Consider the following 24,870-nt stretch of genomic DNA (forward strand, 5'->3'; position numbering starts at 1 on the left):
AACATGCTATTTCGAGTCATCCCTTAGCCCTCATGCAACGAGGTTTACTGGGATGGAAAAATACCATGCCCATTATTTCAAAATAACAGGAGCTTGTGTATCTCAAAATAGCCATGCAGTGTAGACATACCCTCACGACATCACAATGATAGTTTAAAACGTATATAGGTGGACAAGAAGCATTGAACACACCTGTTTATTAGTGTCTCTTCTACTCTGTTTTAATTTCTCATAGAATCATCCTTCTACTACACTGCTTCCATCAGCGTGGCTTGATCCAGCCCTTGAGGCATTGGGGAGCCCACACTGATAGTCCAGCTCCCCTCAATCCTCCCTTGGGACTTGAGCATGCAATTTGTGTGCACTCACGTGTGAAGGGAATGTCTTTCTGCTTCTCAGTCAGGGTTCAGGTGTGGGGGTTTTTTGTTTGTTTGTTTTTTGCTTTTCACCTGACTGATTTTTCTGTGAGTCAGTGGCCCGCAAGTAAAAAAAGGTTCCCCTACCTTTAAAGCACTCACATAGATTCTCAAAATATTTACAAAAACCATTTGTCTACTTTACATCCGAATTATGTTACCTTGATTTAACAGTCATGCCCAATACATTTACAGGAGTACTGAATAGAAATGATCCAATTATTATTAACTGGTTGGAAAACGCATAAGAGACATTATGGAAACAAAGTAAGCATCTATAATTCAGAGATAAGAAATGGAAGCAAGGGATTTTTACCTCCTATTAGAGAGAAACAAGCTTTTCTCACATTGGGATCTGAATTTGCAACAAATAAAATATTTCTATAGCATTCAACAGATAGGGCCATAGAGAAGTTGAAACTAGAAATATAGAACCTCATGTCAGTGACTAGTGTAGCAAGTCATTAAAAGCTGATCATGTTTCAAAGTTAAAGTACTTGCATTTTTAACACAGCAATCATATTGTATATTGTTCCAACAGCTGAGGAATGTTATGGTAGTAAATCAACCATCTTCATGGTACATGTTGCCTTGGCAGAGGGGTCTGAATTTTGAGATAGTGAAATCAAGACTGTCTAAAAACATAAGGAATTAATACTGTAAATAGACAGGCTTCATAATGTAGCAAAACTGCACTTTTTGAAAGTGACACATAGCCGGGCAAATCAGAAACACTCAGACACCAGTATGCAATTTGGAATTATTACATATTGATTGTTTCTAAGTATAATGTACAAATTATTTTAGTTTTGGAGGAAATGAAATTAATGGAGTAAGAACAAAATAAAATTATACTATTTGGGCATGTCTTTAAAGTTTCTGAAATAGCATAAGCATATTCTACTTTGTGTAGTTACATGTAGGGCTTTAAAAAGTCACTAACAAGGAGTAAGTGTGAAGCTTTTCCTGTCTAGTCCATGACTCAAATCAATCAGTTTTTCCTCATGGATTTTTCAAGAAAAAAAAAAAAGGGTAAATTAACAAGACTAACAAGTTGATCAGCATAATAAAAGAAATGTAAACTAACAATAAGTCATTATTTTAGAAATTTTAATTTAGCATTTTTGAAAGCATAGTAGATAGAAGTCCTTCATGTATACAAAAGACAAGAATATTCGTTGAGGTTGAAATAAACTTTATACTAGCCTCTCACTTCAGTAGAAGATATTCTATGTAGCATTTAGCTCCTGACCTCTAATTAAGACTGAAAATAAAAGTATCAATTAGTTCCAGACATGATAGTGGTTTTTCATGTGAATTCTTCTCTCATCCACTTACGGACTCAATCAACTCATTATATATAATCTGGCATATCAAATAGTAATAACTAACTGGTTCATTGCCAGAATGGCATCATTTTTAACTAGTGAACTTCAAGTTCAAATTTGTATTGTGTATTCTATTACAGGTTGAACCTCTCCAGTCCAGCACCCTTGGGAACTGACCAGTGCTAATCCAGATAATATTAACAGGAGGTCAATATTGTCTTGCAATACTACCATAAGTTTCACTGCTTATTGGGCTCTTAGAAGACATTTAGAGGTAAATTAGTGTTAAATAACAGCACATAAAAGTGAGAGCCAGGACTGGTGGGTATAAGCAAAAACTTGAAAATCGCTATCATGAAATCTAAAAGGTTGTCACAAGGAGGAGGGAGAAAAATTGTTCTCCTTGGCCTCTCAGGATAGAACAAGAAGCAATGAGCTCAAACTGCAACAAAAGAGGTTTAGGTTGGACATTAGGGAAAACTTCCTAACATTCCAGTATTTAACCACCTTGACAAAGTTGCTTAGGGAGGTTGTGGAATCTCCATCTCTGGTGATATTTAAGAGCAGGTTAGATAAATGTCTATCAGGGATGGTCTAGGCCAGTGTTTCTTAAACTTTTTAAGACCAAGGAATACCAAACAATTTTTTTTATGAGGAACGCCAAGGATTTTTTGTTGAGAGAAAAAAAAACAGTTTAAGAAACACTGGTCTAGACAGTACTGGGTCCTGCCATGGGGGTAGGGAACTGGACTTGATGACCTCTTAAGGTCCCTTCCAGTCCTAGTATTCTATGATTCTTGAGGCCCCAGGAAACTTGGCTACATCCATGACAAATGGACATCCAGCTAACTAAAATCATGCTGGAGCAGAGACTGTCAGACTAGAGAGGTTCAATCTATACCAAACCCTAATGAAACATCCACTCCCAATACACTAAAACTGTTAATATTTTGGCCGTAATTAACACACTTCCTATGAAAATATCAGATCATTTAAAAACAAGTATTCTTGTAGCACCTTAGAGGCTAACAAAACACAACACAACACAACAAAAAGGAGTATGAGCTTTCGTGGGCCTTCAGATGCAGTGAGTTTTACCCATGAAAGCTCATGATACTATATATATTTTTGTTAGTCTCTACATTGCCACAGGACTACTTGTTGTTTTTAAAGACTAACACAGCTACCCATCAGCGATCATTTAAATATAGGCTTAGTCGACAGGAGTCTAATATCAGAATTTCCACACTCCAGGGGTGCATCTACACAGCAGGGCATAACTTGAAATAAGTAACGCAAATTGAGCTACATCAACTGCATAGCTTATTTCAAAATAGCTTATTTCGAAATTGGGAGCATCTACACAGCACTTATTTTGAAATAGAGCACTCTTCCTCTGACTTCCCTTATCCATCGTACGGAGTCGGAGTATGAAGTCCTCCAGCTTAACATATTTTGACATCAATTTGAAATAACTGCTTGCTGTGTAGACACAGCCTAAGTTATAACGCTAGTTATTTCAAAATAATGTTGCTGTGAAGACATACCCCCAGAAAGATATTTCATCACTTACTCATAATGGAGGTGGCAAATGAGTGCGTGTTTCCCAAAAGTTACCGCAAAATTAGAGGCTTAAGAAGAAACTGTATTACAAGATTAGACATCCCTGATCCAGCACCCTCGGGACATGACCAGTCCTGAATGAGGGAATTTTCTGGATCAGGGCAGATCCCCTGTTTCCTGACTTCTTGGCACGCTGCCTCTCCCTGTGGTTGGCTCTGCTCTCTCCCTGCTACAAATGGGCCCTGGCACCACAGGACTTGGGCTTGGACTCTCGCTTCTGCCCCGCCTGATTGGAGCTCCCTGGGGACATACCTCACTAGCTGCCAGCGGCCTCACTGCTGCCGCCCATTCCAGTGCTAACCAGTCCCACTGCTGTCCCACCTGGCTGGGGCTCTCTGGGGACAGCTGCTGGCCAGCCCCACTGCTGGCTCAGGCTAGGGCTTCCAGCCACTCGACTCCCACCACCAGTGGGGCTCTCTGGTCCAGCAACACCCCTGGTCCAGACCATGGATGTTGCCAAACCAGAGAGTTACAGATTTAGGAGGTTCAACCTGTACCAACTATTCCTTGTGTTTTGCATGTTATTAGATGGAGAATTTATTTTGTAAAAGACATTTAGTAGTCACTGTGATGTTAGACATTTTATAATATGGTCCATGCATTGACACTCAAGGAACTTATAAAATAAAAAAGCCATTCTTCCACCATTCATTAACATCTCTATTTACTACACAGTCACCATGCTAGCATAATTTAAAACAAAGGGTCTTCAAGATGTTATGAGATAATTTGCAATTAGTGTTATTAATTGGTATGGATCAAGAATATTTGTGGTTGAAAGCCCAAAGACTTCAAGCTTCTACTTCCACTAGAATCTAGAAGATTAGGGTAGGAAGAGACCTCAAGAGGTCGTTTAGAGCTTGAAGCAGGACCAATCCCAACTAAAATCCCAACTAAAATCATTCACCAAGGGCTTTGTGAAGTTGGGCGATTCCACCACCTCCATAGGTAACCCATTCCAGTGCTTCACCACCCTCCTAGTGAGATTGGATATTAGGGAAAAAAAACTATCCAGATCTCCCCTACTGCAGCGTGAGACCATTGCTCCTTGTTCTGTCATCTACGATTACTGAGAACAGCTTAGCTCCATCCTCTTCAGGTAGCTGAAGATTGCTATCAAAATCCCCCCTTACCTAAGACCATTAGAAGGTTTACTATGAAAGATCCCCCCCCCCCCACACACACACACACACACACACACCCCATGCCTTCCCGGCAGCACCCCAGCTGCTCTGCCCCAGGCGTCCTGATTCAGCCGCTGCTGGTCAGTTTCAGCAGCAGCTTAATCAGGACGCCTGGGGCAGAGCAGCTGGGGTGCTGCTGGGTTGGTCCAGTAGTGCCAAGGAGCGGCGCTACTGGACCAACCCAGCAGCGCCCCAGCTGCTCTGCCCCAGGCGTCCCCAAGTCAGCCACCGCTGAAACTGACCAGTGGCTGACTACAGGAAGCCCGAGGCAGAGTTGCTCTGCCCCGGGCTTCCCGGAATCAGCCACTGATCAGTTTCAGCAGCAGCTGACTTGGGGACACCTGGGGTAGAGCAGCTGGGGTGCTGCCGGGTTGGTCCCCGCAGCGCCGAGGTGCGGCACTGCGGGGACCTACCCGGCAGCGCCCCAGCTGCTTTGTCCCAGGCGTCCAGATTCACAACAGCTGTTGAAACTGATCAGCGGCTGATTCCAGGAAGCCCGGGGCAGAGAAACTCTGCCTCGGGCTTCCTGTAGTCAGCCGCTGGTCAGTTTCAGCAGTGGCTGAATCTGGACGCCAGTTCCGACTTAAGTACAAATTCAACTTAAGAACAAACCTACAGTCCCTATCTTGTACGTAACCCGGGGACTGCCTGTACTGTAAGTTTACTTGCGCAAGAACATACATGCAGGGCAGACGCTCTGCAAAAAGCCTGCAGTGTAGACGTAGCCTGAAGCTATTTAGGAAATGGAACACCACAGCTCTGAAGGCTATAAACCAGTAACTTCAATATCTGATAAACTGAAGGTATATATAATGAATTAAAGTAGTAAATACCTACAGAAGAAGTAACTGAGATATTAGCAAGCAAACACAAGTTTGTTGAAAATGGAAGGGTAACCACAAGACATGGTATTTTTGAGAGAAGAAAACAAGGAAGGAGTAGAAAGATTTGAAGACAAGCTTCCTCTCAGAGAGAAAACAGAAGTACACTTTTGTTTGTAAAATAAACTAAAATGTTATAGCTAGCTGTTGCACTGTTCTTAAAAATCAAAATTCAGACAAGCAAACCAAAAGGAGACTAATTATATTGTATATGTTCAATTAAAGTATTATATGAAACAAGACATTTATTTTTGCTATAGATTCACAGTCAGATAAGTGTCTGGAAACAGTCAAACTATTTAAACTGAAAGAACTTCAAGTTTTGTATTTAACTTGTTTCTAATTTGATTTGATTTAAACACACACAAAAATGACTATTGGTGGTGGAAACTGTATGTAAAATATGAGTCAAGAGTCCCTTTTAAAAGCACTGCATGTTATCTGTATATAAAGTACATTTTTTTGCTCTCAGTTTTAAAAGACCACAGAATACAAGAGTACTGTGCAGGCAACTTCAGTTAGAAAGGAAGACAGCTACTCTAGTTTTCCATTGTGGTAAGAGACCATATCATGTATTTTTAAATTGTATTGAAGAATACTATTAAAAAATAGAAAAACCTACATTCTTAAAACATTATAGTGGAGTTCTTATCCAAGCCACTAAGTAAAGTGAGCCATGGTTATACTTTGTAGTTTTAAGCCACAGTAATAAGATGACAGTGATTTTCAGTAAAACCTGGTATTACATTTAGCTGTACAACGTTACTAATTACAGAGTAATTTCAACAATAAATATTTTGGTTAAACTCTGCTTTGTCATCAATGCAAGTAATTTTAGTCAAAACTGATCTTTCAGGCAGTACAGACATTCCCTTGGTTTTTAAGAGTCTATTTTTATTTCCTGGTAACAGAGCAGTTTTTGCAACAAGAACGTTTCCCTAGAACTGGAGCTTTGCAAATTCTAAGCCACAGCGACAACGTTAGAGGGGCAACCAAATTGATTTATACTTACAGCAGTAAGGCACTTCAGAGTTAGGGCATATGTTTATGGTGAGCTTATTCAACAGGTCAGTGATCAATCCAACAGGGGTCAATTTATCATGTCTAGTACAAACAGGATAAATCAACTGCAGATTGCTCTCCCATCAACTCTAGTATTTCACCAGAATTAAACAAGTAAGGGAGTCAATGGAAGAAATGTTTCTGTCGACCCAACATGGTATGGATCCCACATAAAGTAGATCTAAGCTACATCAATTTGAGTTACACTACTAATGTAACTCAGATTGCATAGCTTAGATCAACCTTTCCCTGTAGCATAGACCTGCCTGAAGTTTTAAACTTCAAACTCTTAGTTCTTCTATTGTGTTTCTGTCTGTGCAGGAGTCTCCAAATAATGAGCTTACATACCACACATGCTGCATTACTTAAAATTAGCAGGTCAAATTAAAGCCAGAGGATCAAATCACATCTTCCTGCAGAAATAATTCCAAGAGCAAGACAGGAGGAACTGCAAACTACAAGAAGCTCACCCTGGACTTTCCCTCAAGAGTTCTCTTCAAAGTAAAGCAGCTTGGTATCATAAATCAATGCCCAAAACCACCTGCAGGATACATAAGGAAAGAAACTTGCAATCCCAGAGTGGCTGCCCTGCACACTGATATTATGCCCCAGCCCTTTCAAAGCAAAGCTTCTAAAGACGCATTCAGCTATTGGCAAAATCCTCCATGGATGGGCCAGCTGTAGCAGAAGATATGGAAGGACCCAATGGGAATGAAGACTGAGAACTAATGGTGCTTTGAAACAATCAGATTTCTGCATTGATATTTACAGTCTCAATAGTGGAGGGCAACCAAAATGATTAGGGGGCTGGAGCACTTGACTTACAAAGAGAGGCTGAGGAATTTGGGCTTATTTAGTGTGCAGAAGAGTGAGGGGGGATTTCACAGCAGCCTTCAACTTCCTGAAGGGAGGTTCCAGAGAGGATGGAACCTCAAGTTATAGTGGGGAAGATCTAGGTTGGATATTAGGAAAAACTATTTCACTAGGACGGTGGTGAAGCACTGGAATGGGTTACCTAGGGAGGTGGTGGAATCTCCATTCCTAGAGGTTTTTAAGTCTCTGCTTGACAAATCTCTGGCTGGGATGATTTAGTTGGGGTTGGTCCTACTTTAGGGAAGGCGACTGGACTTGATGATCTCCTGAGGTCTCTTCCAGCACTAGGATTCTATGATGGGATCAGCTGTGCTAAGACAAGTTCCTTCCCTATCATCTCTACCCTGCCAACAAAAACAAGCAAACAAACAAAAATGAAAACAAAGAAGCAACAACTTCCATCTACCACTGGAGGTGCTTGTGAGATGTTCCAGGGAAAAGATGCAAACTGCAGCTCCTTTATCTTAAGTTTACAAAAATCCCCTAGATTTGAGTCTCCTGTGCTCACAAAAGTGAAAGTGCAATCCAGCCCAAAGTGGGAAAATGAACTACTATTTTCTTGTTTTTATTAGTTTTCAGTAACAAAAGGAGAAAAATCAAGTGCAGTCGGTCTTAGGGACTGTTGAGACTTATCTCCACCAATGATGGAACCAACAATCAGCCACAGAGCAATGTTTGAGTGGCTGCCATAGTGCAGTGGTCATGCTTGTTAGTAATCACCACTACAAACCAAAATAGCTCTTTTGGATCTGTTTCACTGGGAATATGAATGTATAGGATATTGTGTGTCTTCAAGCTTGCATTTACATGCAAATCTATTATCTCATGCTAAGACAAAAATACAGAGTCCTTAAAAAGGCAGATGAAACTGTAATCTCAATCTAACATATTGATGCAGCTTTCACATATGCCATAAATCTGCATGAAGTCCTGATAAATTTTGAGGAGAAAAAAGCCACCATTAAAGCAAATCCATAAGGCAATCTACAGTGCGAGCAAGATTTCACATTTAAAATTAAACCTTCAAATACTGCAAATAACTTCCTATAATAATGCATTTTTCCCTTAAAATATTATTAAAAAATTGGCCAAGTTAAACACACGTAACAGAAATGCAATCATGACAGTCTTCCTATTAATTTTAAGACAATAAGAAGGCCTAAATCAGGAGTGGGCAAGAGACCTCTTGCAGGCCAGATTCAGCCCGTCAACCCAACAAATCTGCTCCCTTGATGCTCCTCCCAGGACCTTCAGGCATGCAGCAGCTGCTGTTTGAAACACAGGGCTGCTCCATTTGACTCTCTACTCTGGAGGGAGGGGGAGGCTTCATGTGATCTCCCTGCCCCCAGCCCAATCCTCAGCTCCTATTGGTTGGAAACAGCCAATATCCAGCCAATATCTCATCTCCTGCTGGCCTAGAGGATGGGGGTGGCACAAGCCTCTCTCCCTTCCACAGCTGTGAGCCACTTGGAGGAAGCAGACTGCATTTTCAATACCCTGGAGCTGCAGCAGGCAGGGAGTCCAGCCTGCCTTAAGGGTGCTGCAGGCCAGGTGATGGCCTCTAGCACTCCTGCACCCCAACTCCCTCCCCCAAGCCATCTTCCAAACCCTTTGCATCCCTCTGTCCTAGGTCACAAATCCCTCCCAAACCCTGCATCCCCTTCAACATCCCTCACCCAGGCCAGAATCCTCTCCTGCACCCCCACACCTTCCCTGACCCTACACCCCCATCTCCTGATGCAGGTCACAACCCCCTTCTTCTCCCAAACTCCCTGTCCATGCTCACACTGTCTTCTGCACCCCAGTCCCTTAACTTGTGCGCCCTTCTGCACTCAACCTCCATCCTAGACCCTGCACCTCCTCCACAGAAATGTGTGGCCCTTGACCTCTTTGCAAAATCAACAATTATTGCCCATCCCTGGCCTAAACAGAACAGGTCATTTTAAACTTTGCAGGTTTCCTATACACTTAAATTATAATTCTTTGTCAATAAAGACTATTACTGAATCCTTACAATGGTTCCTTTGATAAAAAATAGCCACCATATACTACTTTGTTCTTCAATTAAAAAAAAAAAAGAAAAGCTAAGGAGTAAGTGACATAGGACTAAGTAAGATGGTGAGACAGACAGCCACTATCTTTTTCACGTACAGATGAAGCTGGAATTCAGACTTCAGTCAATTACACTGACTTCACAAGTACTTCACAATAATATCAGATCAGGAATGCAAAGTTAAGACTGTACTTCTTAAACAAGATACAAAAGTTACTTCAATTCTGCCTTCTTAGAGACACAAGAAATACAGGTCAATCTACCTTATCCTTCCATAACACTCTCATTTTAACTGTCTCCTCAAAAGATATAGAAGCACAATTTATTTATATAGTTCAACCTATTTTTCCTTTTTACATCAATAGGAGTTGGATCAGGTACATAGTGCATTGCTCTCTATAACAGACAGTGTCACTTTATCACCACTCTAAATCAAAACTACCACTCATATACTCCAGCATGTCCCTCAATTCTATCCATTCCACACCAACAATCTGTAGAATAATTGCTGGCAGTCAATAGGTCACGTGGACCACAAGGATCTGCCTTTGCTTGCTTCTAGCTGCTAAGTCACATTAAGAGAAGCTAGAAATATAGTAAAGTAGTAAGAAATGTTAAGGTGTTTGCTAGATACAGGAGGTAGCATAGAAAAGATTGCATAGGAAAGGAGAGGAAGCCCCAAAGACAGACTACTGTCCATGCATTGGCCTGCCCTGATTTAAGAACAGCTAGTTTATCTTTTGTTTTCAACTTAAAGCTATCACACCAAGGGTAACTGTAAAATTTAATTTCTGACAGCCCAAGTAAAGGAATCCTTTTACCAGCCTCAGTGGGTATTTATGAGAACCTACCTATGAAGCCTCGTGTTTGAAATGTTTGAAATGCTTTGTACCCCCCAGCATTCTACTAGATGCTCAGAAATCAATGCATCACAACACTTGATTACACCCTTAAAGGGGACATGCCCAATATGAAAAATGAAGTTGGTGTTCTGTAGTGCACTTTATGCAAAGATCATTGCCCAACTAGAGTTACCAGCATCTGCTTTGTTCAAGAAGTACAGCCTTAATTCTGCATTCATTCTGTTTCCAAGTCTTCTAGCATGTGTGCTGGGAAGCCAGAGAAGCCATCCTAATTCAGGCACAAAGTTTGTCTGATAACTACAGTTGCAAGATTATAGTACAGCCCATAGTTAAAAATTGTCCACAAAATGAAGAACAATTTTTATATAGGGTTTTCTGTCATCCATAACCATAAATGAGCACCCTGACCATCCAAGTCCACAAAACTTGCTTCTATTTGTTCATTTCATTTTAGAAGTTAGTCTTTCCAGATGATGGTTCATCAACTATGTGTTAGAGCTGAAAGGGGGGGGGGGACTTTTTCATGTCACTCAAAGATCCTTAAAGTTTATGATATAATAATAAAACCAGTCATATATTTTAGAGTGCATCTGTCTGTGAGTCCATTTGTCTGTGAATCCGTTTGTACAAGAACTGCTTCTAAACCGTAAGAACTAGTTCCACCAAATTTAGTATGCAGTTTCCTCTAATCCTAATTTAAACCAAGGTCAGGGTTTGGTTGTACCCAGAAAATAGGAAGTACTGAGATGGGACTATTTTCCATAACGTGGAAAGCGAGGAGGTGGAGAGCAGAGGAACACAAAAGGGAGGGGGCACAGAGAAGCAGGATGTGATACTGAGGGTATGTCTACACTACCCCGCTAGTTCGAACTAGCGGGGTAATGTATGCATACCGCACTTGCTAATGAAGCCCGGGATTTGAATTTCCCGGGCTTCATTAGCATAAGCGGGGAGCCGCCATTTTTAAATCCCCGCTGCTTCGAACCCCGTGTAGCGCGGCTACACGGGGCTCGAACTAGGTAGTTCGGACTAGGGTCCTATTCCGAACTACTGGTACTCCTCGTGAAACGAGGTGTACCGGTAGTTCGGAATAGGCACCCTAGTCCGAACTACCTAGTTCGAGCCCCGTGTAGCCGCGCTACACGGGGTTCGAAGCAGCGGGGATTTAAAAATGGCGGCTCCCTGCTTATGCTAATGAAGCCCGGGAAATTCAAATCCCGGGCTTCATTAGCAAGTGCGGTATGCATACATTACCCTTCTAGTTCGAACTAGGAGGGTAGTGTAGACATTCCCTGAGAGAGGCCACTGGAGGCAGCTGCAACACAAGGAGAATGGCCAACAGGTCTGGGGCTCTGACATCATGCCTGCCACCAGGGGAGGCCCGTGAGCATAGGTCGACTCGGCAGTCGCCCAGGGCGCCGTCTTCAACGGGGTGCCTAACGATGATGTCCCGGCCATTCATGGCCGTGCAGGCAGGGGCACCGATTGCGCGTTCCGCCTAGGGCGCCAGCTGCCGCAGCCCACCTAAGGCAGCCGCTGCCTGTCACTAGACTGTGTTAGTATCTCTGCTGCCCCAAACCAAGCCTGCTCCGTCCCTCAGGAGAGCCTGCAAGCCATGGGGCAGTGGGGATATGCTGGATGACAGGCAGCCCCCAGGGCCTTCTCCTCCTCCCCCAACATCCTACTGGCCCTGGAGGAGCTCACCACTGTTTCTCTCCCCACCACTCCCGCATCCCACAGAGCCTCTCCAAGACAACCTGCAGGCTCAGGAGCTTGACTCCCCCCCAGACAGTGCAGGCCATTGGGGGGGAGGGTACTGCTGGATGGGAGGCAGCCCCCAAAGTGCACACGCGTGCACACACACACACGCACACACACTCACTCACTCACCCCAAACAGGCTGCAGCATGTACATTTTTCATTTATTTTCCAAAAAATTACTTCAGTTAAAGACCTCAGCAATGCAGGATACAACTACTAGTAAGTCAATATAGTTGTTGTGTGTGCATAAGTAGGAATTAACTACAACTCACTGGGAATTTCATCAGTGGAAAAACTGTAGGTACAGGCCTCATCTGATCTTTTGATACTTCACTACTTATGTTAAAATCATTAAGGTATTTATGGACTAAAAACAATGGTTGAGTTTAAGTGAAATAAATGGAGATGCCTATCTCCTAGAATGAGAAGGGACCTTAAAAGGTCCAGTCCATGCCTTCACAGCAGGACCAAGTACCATCCCTGACAGATTGTGCCCCAGATCCCTAAATGGCCTCCTTAAGGATTGAATTCACAACCCTTGGTTTAGGAGGCCAATGCTCAAACCACTGAGCTATCCCTCCCCTTTAAGGATAAGCAAATGCTTATGGGATAGTTGAGTAGGAACTTGACTAGTTGCTTCCCTTTCCCCTCCTCCCCGTGTCTATCAGAGAAAGGCAGGGGGAAGGGGGAAAGCTGGCTTAAAAGCCAGTGTCCCCCACCCCTCCAACACTGTCACTGCAGAGGGCAGCAGAGAAACAGCGTGAGTGGGGATTGAAACAGTCCTGCTTGCATCGGGCCCACTGCTGCTCTTCTCCCTTATGAATGAATGTACAAGACAGGCTTACAGCTCTTGTACATTTCAAAGGAAGAGGCACAGAGGGGAACCCATGCCAGGGGACTGCTTTGTTCCCCACTGCCTCTCTCCCTTTAAAATGTACAGGAGCTGCCATGACTCTTGTACATTTCAAAGGCAGAGAGGCAGCAACCCTTAGACAATTATAGGTACAGCTCCTCATAGGGGTCTCCTCTTGGTATTACCTCTGATATAAACTGGTTTTCCCTGCTTAGATAAAAGTATTATTGAGAGTGGTATTCATTGAGAATGGGGTTACCTCCTGCTTCACAAAAGGAAGTTCATGTTTCACAGAAGTCAGAGGGTCAGTCCCAGCAGGTAAGAATCTGGGAGCCATTAAATCAACCCCAGTTGGGTCCCAACTGACAGAGACCTGGTTTTCACATTTTGACAAGTGGATGACTTTTTATTTACCCAACTTTTATTTGTTACATATTCAGGACCTGTAGACAAAGAGAGCAGCACTGAAAAACCCTTTACCTATAGTAGATTAAACTGATAAGGACTACACAGTCCTAGTAGGTTGCATTCTCAACTGGCACAAGAGGTACATAGCTTCAGTGCAGGGTCACAGTTTTTTAACTGAAAATTTGAATTAAGAAAACAGTCAAAAGAGTGGGTGGAAAGAAGCAGTTGAAATGGAAAGAGTGGTGGTCCAAAAGTATCTCCCTACTTCCCACTGTGGTTCATACCAAAGATATGGGCTGCCAAAATTAGCAGTGATTCAGGGCAGTTTAGAGGTTTGAGATTATCTGGTTTTTCTCTCTCACACACAAAAATCGACCAAGAAACTTAGATGCATAAGGACTGAAATTATAGCAGGATAACAAACCACAGCCCGAGAGTCCTAATAAGCAACTAGTGCCTGAATTAGTTTTGCTGTAACAGCTATAAAAAACAAAAATCAAGGCTTGCAGACACAGACGATATTCTTTCTACACGCTCACAGGTCGAGAAAGGCCCCGAGGCTTTACTACGGAAGTCGTCACCACCCCATGAGGATGAAGGATTCCTGGGGGGGAGTCAGTTTCCAGGCTCAAAGCGTCTCCCCCCTGCGCGCAACTGCCGCGCGCGGGGCTCCCAGCCCGCGGGGATGTAAGCGAGGGAGATTTAAATGACAGGAGGATGGTGGCGGTGCGCGCGCGCCTCTCTCAGCCGCCGCAGCAGCCCCCAGGGGCCGGCGGGAGGAAGGGAGCTAACGCCACCCGCCCCACTTGGCGAGCGCCCCAGCGCCGGGGCTTTCCCGAGCCGGCCGGGCTCCTCGCCCAGCGCCGCGCTGCCCCCCGCCGGGAGCGGATTTCCCCGAGCCCTGGCGGGGCGGACACGCATCCTCAGAGCGGCCGCCCCCGCTGCCGCAGGCGGGCAGGGGCCGCTGGGCTTTGACGTCCCCGGTGGCCGCGCCGACCCCAGCTCGGGCCTGCCGGTGGCCGAGAGCTCCGGCTGCTGGGGGGGGGGGGGGGGCAGCGTCCTCCCGGCCCCTCCAGACCCGCGCCGGGCGCAGCGACACCAGCGAGCCGCGGGGGCCGGGCAGCCAACCCAACGGCGGAGCCCGTCACGCTCCTGTCCCAGCCCGCCCCCACCGGCGCGGCGGGGAGAGGGAGGGAAACGGAGCCGCTGTTACCTGCCGCCGCCCGTGGCTCAGTCACATCCGAAGTTGAAATTCCCTGACCGAAGCCGTCAGCAGAACCCGAGCGAAGCCCCGCCCCGCCCAATCCTCTTCGGCCCCGCCCACCCCCTGGCCCCGCCCCTCAGACCAAGCCTCTTGCTCCTCCCACCCGCTCCCTAGCCACGCCCACTCCCCCTCAGGCCACGCCTCCACACGGACCCAGCGGCCCGCCTCCTTCGCTACAGACCACGTTTGCCACGCCCATTAGCTCCGCCCCCCCTTGTCTGCAAGCCCCGCCTCTCAGAGTCCGTCGCCTCTGCAGGACACCTGCTGAAAAGCTATTGGCTCAGTTCTGTGTCTGTCATGAGAATTGGCCTTTTTCTCCTACCCTCCTGGCTGAAACTGGATTGAGTTTAATCTTTCCTTGTGGAAGGTACCCACTTCAAGCAGCATTGCTGCAAAGGAGAAAGAAGAGCGAGAGTGCAGGATGGCAGAGGGCTGTGGCTGCCCTAGCAGGGCAATGGCCTCTGGAGTCAGACTCAGGAAAGGGGCTAACAGTCACCCACTCCCATGGCCTTTATAGTGTGACATGTACTAATGTCTGTACACCACAGGCCACAGCCTGTTACCTCTAAAGCAGGGCTGAACACAATTCAGCACAGGCAATTCTAGGTTGGGTAGTTCAGAGCCCTTGGCACCTGTGAGGTTTCTGCCTCAATTATGAAAGTTAAAAAAATTGCTTGAGTTTTATCCCCACTTTCATTACAAGTTAAGCCCTGGTATGTGTAGACAAGGACTGTCTGTGTTCAATACCCTTTTAGTTCATTAGGATTAAATCTTTAGCAAAAATAATGTTGGAACACAATTTCTTTTATATGCCCAGAGCAAAAATCCCTTTAGCCATAGTTCAACTAATATGATTGCTGACCATTGGGTTCAGATACAGAAACATATGCTAAAGATAAAAGCCTAAAAGTCCCTCTTTACTTTTTTTAAGCAGGAGGAATGGGAAAAAGAGACAAAGTCAGATTTTCATCTATAAGAGAGTGAGGGAAAGTAGGTATATTTGTCCTAGAATTATGAAGATCCTTTTTCCTATGACCTGAAGAGATGGTGCTTTAGGTTAATAGAAGACATCCATATACAACTGGTGATCTTTAAAAAACCCTTTTCCATTGAGAGAGGAGGAAAAAGGAAAACTAAGTGGCAGAAAAGGCTCCTAGGTAGGGTTGCCAGATGGTCTCCCAAAAAATACTGGACACGTGGTATTTTTTGGTCAAGCAAAAAAAAAAAAAGGAACGTGGGATAATAAGTCCCCGCATTCTGGGGCGCCCCAGAGTGGCGATCACAACCCCGCCTCCCAGCTGGACTCCCAGGCTGGAAGGCAGGGCCACGATCAGCGCTGGGAGCCTGTGATTGCGCAGAAGCCTTGTGGGGGCAGGGAGAGTGGCTGGAACTCCCAGCCACTCTCCCACCCTGGCTAGGCTTCTGAAGTGCCCAGAGCTGCTCTGCCTCCCAGCTGGGACTCCATCAGCACCATCGGCCACTCCCTCTGCCCCAGCCAGGCTTCTGGGCAATCACAGGCTCCTAGCACCAGTCGTGGCCCCGCCTTCCAGCCACTCCCCCCTGCCCATTCCGTCCAGTGCGCAGCCAGAAAAATCAGAGAATACCGGACATTGCACATGTCCGGCATTATCTGATTTTTTTTACCAGACAAAGAGCGCAAATACCGGACTGTCTGGTAGAGTACTGGATACTTGGCAACCCTACTTCCTAGGTAGATGGAGGTTACAAGTGAAATACTGAGTTTCTTCCTTTTTGTGAAAGGGTTGCTGACCAGGAGCCAGCATGAATCAATGCTCTGGTAGAGCAAGGAAATGTATAACTTTGTGTGTAGATGTGTTTGCTCAAGTAGCCATTGCTGGTACCAGTGAAAGTTCCATTATTTTTAATATCATTGGTCTGAGAAGGTATAATCACCACAGAACTAAAACCTGCTCTAGCCTTAGTAGCTGTATCTACAGTAGGGCTACCAATACTTTTAACAATTGTGGAAAATTTTTAAAACATTTCCTGGATCACACAAGTTAACAGAGAAAGGGAGCAGTTCATACTCTTGTCTTCTTTCTCCTACCAACTCTTTCAGCAACCATAGGCAAGTATCTCTCCAAACCTGCCATGGAGAGTTCACTACCCCTGAATTTCCCCAACACTCCCAACCAGTTACATCTCTGCATTGCCTAAGTGATCAATGTTGGCTTGTGCTGACTTACAAATCACTTTAATGCCGAGGTAATTAAATATTGTTATCCTTATTATATGAGTAAAGGGCAGAATAACTGTACTTGGCCTGTTCTGATAAAAGGTGTCTCCTACACTTGAAATGCACACGCTAAGCAGGTGATCCTGATGCCGGATCCCAGTGGAGAGGAAGGGTGTTTTACACTTTTTGATCTGCCCCTCTCCACTGTTTAAAGTCAGATCTGATTAGGCTCTATAGAGAATCTTTTGTTTTGAGTGAAATCACTGATAATCAGGTCTTAGTGCTTAAAACTGCTGAGGGACAGCAACACCTGCACTAGCAATGAGGTTCCCTCGCTGAGGCCAGGCCTATACTACCACAGAAAGTCAGCTTACGGTACACAATTGCAGATAAGTAAAAAACATAGGTGGAGTCAACATTCCTTAACGCAAGCTTTGGCACTGTCCTCACAGCAGAAGATTGATAGGAGAAATGCTCCTGGTGACTTCCCTTACTCCTCACAAGGAGTGTGAGCATGAGCGCATTGGTAATGTAGGCAAGGGAAGGTACAGTCTTTCCAAAACTGCCTACATGATGGAATGCCTGAGGTTGGGGGTGCCACCAGGGAAGGCTGGAACTGTGGCATGGCAGCCCAGCTTCCCCCAGCCCCTGAGGAAAGGCTGGAACTATGACACAGCAGCCCAGCTCTTCCCGACCCCCATGAAAGGCTGGAACTGCAGCGCGGCAGCCCAGCTTCCTCCAGCCCCCAGGGTAGGCTGGACCAGTGGTGCAGCAGTCCCACTTCCCCTGGCCTCTGAAGAAGGCAGTCCAGCTCAACAGCCTGGTGGGAGGACACAGGTGGGGCAACACATCTTTCCCCTACCGCTGGAGAGGGCTGGCCAGGGGCATCATGGTAGCCCCAGCGCGCCACGTGGTTAGGCAGGATCAGGCTGGGGAGTGGGGAGGGCTTGGCTCCAGGGGTGGGGCCTCGGGCGGAAGGGGCAGGGCTGGGTCTTGCCTTCCCCAGCTGGGCTTTCACCCAACACCCATGAGTAGGAGTTCCAGCATTGACAGGGGCACCATCAGCATTCAATTTATCAGGTCTTTACTAGACCCACTAAATTGAATTCCAGAAAATCAATCACTGCAAGCCACAGTCCTTGCAAAACCACACTAAGATCTGGGTAGAAGCATCCACAGTCAGGTGGTCTGTCTGGTTACAGGTGCAAGCGGAGGAGACAGAAGCAGTGCTAGTACAGGTGTTGCAGGTCTTCCTAAGCATATTAGGACTCCCTTTCAGACCCCCTCTCAAACTCCCGTCTACACCCCCTTGTCCATTTCACTTCCTTTTGGGTTTTTTTAATCTGCTTATTAATTTCACTGAATGACCTCTAGCTCTTGTGTTATATGAAGAATTATTCACTTAATTCTAGATTTCATAGATCTCGATCATATTCCCGCTTAGCTATCTCTTTTCTAAGATGAAAAATCTCAGTCATTTTAATCTCTCCTTCTGTTTCATACTCTTAATCATTTTAGTAGCCTTTCTCTGTACCTTTTCCAATTCCAATATATTTTGGGGGATGGGATGACCTGATTGCAAACAATATTCAAGATCTGAGTATACCATATATTTATAAAGGGGATTTATGGTATTTTCTGTTTTAGCCATCCCTTTCATAAAGATTCTTAACATCCCATTAACTTTTCTGACTCCAACATCTCTTTCTAGAATTGTTATAGCTAATTTAGATCCCAGCATTTTGTATGTATAGTTGAATTTGTGTGTTTAAATGTGCTCTAATTTGTATTTATCATACAGCCCACCTTCACCTTTAGTCTCACCTATCACTGGCAGAATCTTGGTATCCAATATTCTTTCTGGACCCATATGGCACATCTACATAGCAGGGCAAAACTTGAATTAAGCTACACCAGTGTTTCTCAACCTTTTTTTTATAAAGTACCCCTTTTAAAAAAATTATAAGTACCCCCGGTAACTACAGTTTTTAAACACACAATTTTTTTCTACCATTGCAATGCATTTGTTTAAACAACTTAATTGTAGCTGGGCAGGCAATTAAATTTTTGGGTGTAAAAAGTACAAAAATAAGAAAGCGCTGTAAAACTTAAAACAAAAATTCAGTTTTCTCCAAATTTCAGTTATGTTGACGTACCCCTCAGACTTCACTAAAGGTACTTGTACCACTGGTTGAGAAACACTGAGCTACATAACTTCAGATATGTCAATTGTGTAGCCGAAGTCAAAATTAGCTTAATTCGGCTTTTGGCGCTGTCTCCACAGCAGGAAGTCGAAGGAAGAACTCTTCCTCCGACTTCCCTTACTCCTCATGAAATGAGGGTGACAGGAGTTGGAGTAAGAAGTCTTCCAGCTTGACATTATTTCAACATTATATCAAAATAACTGCTTGCTGTGTGGACGTGCACTACATTATTTTGGAATAACATCAGTTATTCTGAAATAACGCTGCTGTGTAGACATACCCATATAGAGATGAATTCACTTCTGAAATTTCTTCTCATGCAGTTGTAGGCCATTTCTTATCTCCAGAAAGAACTGTTGCCCTATGACTCACTTATAAATTGGAAGCAGACTGCTGTAGGAAGGTAAATAACCTAGCTGTCAGTTTTGGTGATTTCAATGAGAACGCTGCTGCCCTACTGTTTGCTTGTCCCTTTCTTTAACATCAACGAGTTTATAAACTTTAATGCAATTTTTGGTTGGGATTTTTTCATTTTGGTTGTAGCATATGGGTTGCTAAATGTGATCTATGGAATTGTACAGAGCCACCCTTTTCAGCAATTTTCAGGAAGTTTCCTACTGTAGCACCAGTGCCGCTCCAGTGAACCAACTGACTTTTTTTTTCCCCACCTTGTCACTTATATCTGGTTTAGCTCCAATGGTAGTAAGAGCAACTGCAGCTGGACGATACTGTTGCTCCCACTACTGGCAAACTATTTGAAAATTGCCAATATAGCCAAGGCACTGTTTAACACAGAGATGCCACTTACAACAAATACAAGTTACTCCTAGCCTCCGTTGTTTTGTTTTGTTAAGCTTGAGCATTTTGTTGTGATATGTAATTTCTGCAGCTTGAATCTTTGTATGCAAGAAGAGGTTAGCTGCAATCCCCTTTATATTATACAAGATATGTACAATTCTTGGGTTCTGGAAGGTTGCCATTATAACCTCTCATTTGGATCAACTTAAACTCCCCAATTAGAGCATATTTCCTGCAATGGCATCACTTTATCCTGAGGTCCCAGACCTTCAGGCAGATATAACAAGAAATACCTATCTTCATTTCTAAATTGCCTAATATTAAAAGAAAAGATAAAAGGAGAAAGTAATATAAGAACTGCTTCCCTTTCTTGCTTTTTTTAAAAAGAATTAGCATTTGATTTTTTTTATAAAGAGCAATGAATCTACGCTACAAGTGCAAAATGAGGGTGGAAGGGTTACAAAAATAGTAGCTAATGTGTAAATAACAATAGCAATGCAACCACCTCATCTATTTATAATACTATCATATACAGGCAGTCCCCGGGTTACGTACAAGATAGGGACTGTAGGTTTGTTCTTAAGTTGAATCTGTATGTAAGTCGGAACTGGCGTCAGCCGCTGCTGAAACTGATCAGTTTCAACCGCGGCTGAATCTGGATGCCAGTGCTGACTTACATACAGATTCAACTTAAGAAACCCAGGCGTCCCCAAGTCAGCTGCTGCTGAAACTGATCAGCGGCTGATTCCAGGAAGCCTGGGGCAGAGCAACTCTGCCTCGAGCTTCCTGCAGTCAGCCGCTGGTCAGTTTCAGCAGCGGCTGACTTGGGGACGCCTGGGGCAGAGCAGCTGGGGTGCTGCTGGGTTGCTCCAGTAGCGCAGCTCCTCGGCGCTACTGGAGCAACCCAGCAGCACCCCAGCTGCTCTGCCCCAGGCGTCCTGATTCAGCCGCTGCTGAAACTGACCAGCAGCGGCTGAATCAGGACGCCTGGGGCAGAGCAGCTGGGGTGCTGCCGGGTTGGTCCGGAGCGGCGCTGTGGGACCAACCCGGCAGCCCCCAGCTGCTCTACCCCAGGGGTAGGCAAGAAAAGCTTGGTCTGCTGGGGGAGGCACTAGTGCTCCCCCCCCCCAGCAGACCAGAGAGATGGGGGTGGCGGGACCACCCAAGTCCTCCACGACTTTGCTCCGTCTCCCTGGCCTGCTGACCTGGGAGACGCGGAGCAAAGCCACAGAGCACTTGGGCAGCGGGACAGTCCAGGCGTGCCGCGGCTGTCCCACTGCGGGCGTGCTTCGAGGCTTTGCTCCCCATCTCCCTGGTCTGCTGGTTGGGAGACGGGGAGCAAAGCCGCGGAGCACGCCCGCAGGTGGACAGCTCAAGCGCGCCTGGGCTGTTCCGCTGCAGGCGTGCTCCAAGGCTTTGCTCCCCGTCTCCCTGCAGACTAGGGAGACGGGGAGCAGCTTTCCTCGCCCCAGAGGACGGAGGCGGCGGACCGTGGCGCATCTGGGGGTCCCGCCGCTCCCGTCCTCTGGAGCGAGAAAAGCCCCGTTCGTAACTGCGTAACTCGGGGACTGCCTGTACACAGAAAGCAGTTCAATTGGCAACAAATTGATCCTTCTAATATTACAGTATTTTTATCTCTAGAAATGAAATTTCTCTTTTACCGTTTACCACCTTTGTTCACTTGATCCTGCAATGATGTCAAGGGCCAAAGTCTGATATAACTGAACCCAAATCCAGTAAGTGGCCTTTGAGTACATCTGTTAGACCCAGCGCTGCGTATGACTAAGGTGGATGAACGCCTATCTTCACTCAGCTTGTGAAGCTGGAGCTTAGGCAGGAGATAGGCATCCAAATGCCTACAACTGGGGTGGGGAACCTCAGGCCCGGAGGCCGGATTTTGCCCCCAGCTTGCCTGGATCTGGCCCCCAGGCTCAGTGGTCCCCCGATATTGGGGAGCCTGTACTGGCACTCCAGCCCCCCCCCCCCCGTAAGGCTGAAACACTCAGTATCTACTAGGCTGCTCCCCCCCTCCTCCCCCCCCCCCGTAGCATGGGAGGGGAATGTGGGGAGTGTCTTTCTCCTCTATAGGGGCCACATAAGTAAGAGTTTTTAGGGTTTTGTTTTGTTTTGTTTTTTACTTCTCACTTGTGTGCGGCCTCTGACTGATTTTTCTGTGGGTCAGTGGCCCCTGACCCAAAAAAGGTTCCCCAATCCTGGCCTAGAAGGTGATAACAGTGCATGTTCCCAGAGACAGAAACCTGGAATAGGAGGAACTTTTTCCCTGAAAACTGAATGTAGGCTCCTACAGGTTATGACAAGAGTTTTATAGACCACAGTGGAACTTAAAACTGGGACTTCAACACCTACAGCACCTACATTCCTTTATGGAGCTGGGCTTTTATTTCCAATATCTCTGGAATATCAGTTGCCTTATTTCCTAGGATGTGACCCAACCAATCATCAAGGAAGAACTACTCAAGTGACTTACAAATGTGGACTTAATGCTAGCAATATAAACAACCAAAAGCTAAGCTCATTTACAAAGCTGTCAATCAAACCATTGATTAGCTGTTTATATAATGGAGTTAGTGTAGTCCCTGAATGGCTTCCAAGCTTGCAACATTCTCTGTTTCAGGAGCTGCTGAGGCTTCTGTGTAAACTAGTTACAATTCAGATAACCTGATTATTGTCAAGTAGTTCCCTAGTGGTTTAAATGTTAATGTTGATTTACCCTTAGCAGTTGCAGGTTGCATCCTGAAACCACAGCCCTGGAAACATTTACTTACATGATTAACTTTATAGTTGCATGACCAAGGACTAATTTTTCTCCACTCCAGATTTCCCACGTAGCTAGTTAGTTTTAGGTATTTCTCATTTTGAAATTCCTTGAGAAAATGTAGTCTATGTTGAGGTCCTTTCTTCTCCCAAAAGGACCATTGGGAGTGGACTGTAATTCCCTCAGTAAGAAAAATTGATTAATTAATTAAGAAAGATACTTATCACAAACACAGAGAAACTGAGATGCTAGAGATTGCCATTTTCATAATTTTGCAGCCAGTTATGATATAAATTGTTATAAAAAATAGTCCTGGTATATTTAATCATCATCATATATTTTATTGTAACCTGTATAAGAATTTGCAATTAGTTTGGAATTACATAGTATCTCATTACCATTTAAAATTTGTGAGGGTAATGAGGGACATTACTTCATTCTTTGGCCTTCATATCATTTAAATTCATTTGAATTAGGGGATTTTAAAAAAATTAATTGCTGTTTATATGAGTGATAATGTTTTTTACATACAGGCAGTCCCCGACTTACGCGGATCCGACTTATGTCGGATCCGCACTTACAAACGGGGCTTTCTCGCCCCGGAGGTCGAGGCAGCAGATTGCTACCTGCGAGCTCCAGGGCGAGAAAGCCCCGTTCGTAAGCTGCTCCGGTGCCCCTGGTCTGCTGGAGACCGTCTCCAGCAGACCAGGGGCACCGGGCGGGTTCCCGCGCTTCTGAGGCTTTGCCAGAGTAAAGCCTCAGAAGCGCGGGGAACCGCCGCTGCTGCCGCTTGAGACCTGGTGCCTGTGGTCTGCTGGGGACGGTCCCCAGCAGACCACAGGCACTCGGTCTCAAGCGGCAGCAGCGGCGGTTCCCCGCGCTTCTGAGGCTTTACTCTGGCAAAGCCTCAGAAGCGCGGGAACCCGCCCGCTGCTGCCGCTTGAGTCCCGGTGCCTGTGGTCTGCTGGGGAAAGCCTCAGAAACGCGGGAACCCGCCCGCTGCTGCCGCTTGAGTCCCGGTGCCTGTGGTCTGCTGGGGACGGTCCCCAGCAGACCACAGGCACCGGGACTGAAGCCGCAGCCGCGGGGGGGGGGGGCGCGCCTCTGAGACTTTGCCAGAGCAAAGCCTCAGAGGCGCGGCACCCCGCTGCCGCTGCTGCTCTGCTCCCCGTGTCCCTGGTCTGCTGGGGGGGGGGGGGAGGCGCGGATAGTGTGCCCCCCCCTAGCAGACCAGGCTTTTGTTTTGGACCCTGGAGCAGAGCAGCTGGGGCGCTGCGGATTGGTCCTGCAGCACCCGCTCTGGGCACTACTGGACCAACCCGGCAGCACCCCAGCTGCTCTGCCCCAGGTCCTGATTCAGCCGCTGCTGTTCAGTTTCAGCAGTGGCTGAATCAGGACGCCTGGGACAGAGCAGCTGGGGTGCTGCTGGGTTGCTCCAGTAGCGCCGAGGAGCGGTGCTACTGGAGCAACCCAGCAGCACCCCAGCTGCTCTGCCCCAGGCGTCCCCAAGTCAGCCGCTGCTGAAACTGACCAGCGCTGACTACAGGAAGCCCGAGGCAGAGTTGCTCTGCCCCAGGCTTCCTGGAATCAGCGCTCATCAGTTTCAGCAGCAGCTGACTTGGGGAAGCTTGGGGTTCTTAAGTTGAATCTGTATGTAAGTCAGAACTGGCGGTCAGTTTAAGCAGCGGCTGAATCTGGACGCCAGTTCCGACTTACATACAGATTCAACTTAAGAACAAACCTACAGTCCCTATCTTGTACGTAACCCGGGGACTGCCTGTATTTGTTTACTTCCCTTGTCTTCTCTACATTACAAAGCCAGCTTCCTATATTTGGTATCTCAGTCTAAAAAAATCACACCAATTTACACTGTTAATATCAGGCTAGCTCCCACTGGTAAATTTACGGGCACAAACTAAACCGATGCAAGTTTTAAAATGATCTAAATATTGTCTAGAGTTAGACAGAGGTTGGCACTGGTTTCACTAAATTGATTTTTTGACTGGTTCAGCTAAATCAGTGCAATTTCTGTATTTAGAAAACCCCTATGACTTTTGAAGAAAGGACAACAAGAAAGCTGTCATTAACTATAATTGTCCTTTTGAGGAGAAGTGAACATCAGTGCTCCTTGGCCAATTGTAAGTACATTGGAACTATTTGAGAGTGTTATTGAGTGTCAGCGTGTGGTGAAGGTGTGATATGGCTGACTTCACCTGCTGTGTCCTGGCAGTCAGTAATCCACAAGCCTCCTTAATCTGCATTGGGTCTTCCCCGCATTACCGAGGATTAGTGAAGTTTTACTATATAATACCGCATATTCTACAGA

General features: G+C 45.7%; 1 protein-coding gene across 16 annotated transcripts in view; it reads right to left on the minus strand.

The window, feature by feature from the left end:
* The window catches only part of EPB41L2 (erythrocyte membrane protein band 4.1 like 2), a 285,231-nt gene extending 270,612 nt beyond the window's left edge, over positions 1–14,619 (minus strand). For 7 of the 16 annotated variants that reach the window (XM_075924174.1, XM_075924167.1, XM_075924173.1 and 4 more), the window contains exon 1: positions 14,519–14,613. The gene's annotated coding sequence lies outside the window, so the exon portion shown is untranslated. Of the gene's footprint in view, positions 1–14,518 lie in introns of all 16 variants that reach the window. The other 9 variants (XM_075924162.1, XM_075924170.1, XM_075924169.1 and 6 more) reach the window with 4 other exon arrangements.
* Positions 14,620–24,870: the final 10,251 nt, after the last annotated feature.

The sequence above is a fragment of the Pelodiscus sinensis genome, chromosome 3, assembly GCF_049634645.1.
Source record: "Pelodiscus sinensis isolate JC-2024 chromosome 3, ASM4963464v1, whole genome shotgun sequence".
Taxonomy (NCBI): Eukaryota; Metazoa; Chordata; order Testudines; family Trionychidae; genus Pelodiscus; species Pelodiscus sinensis.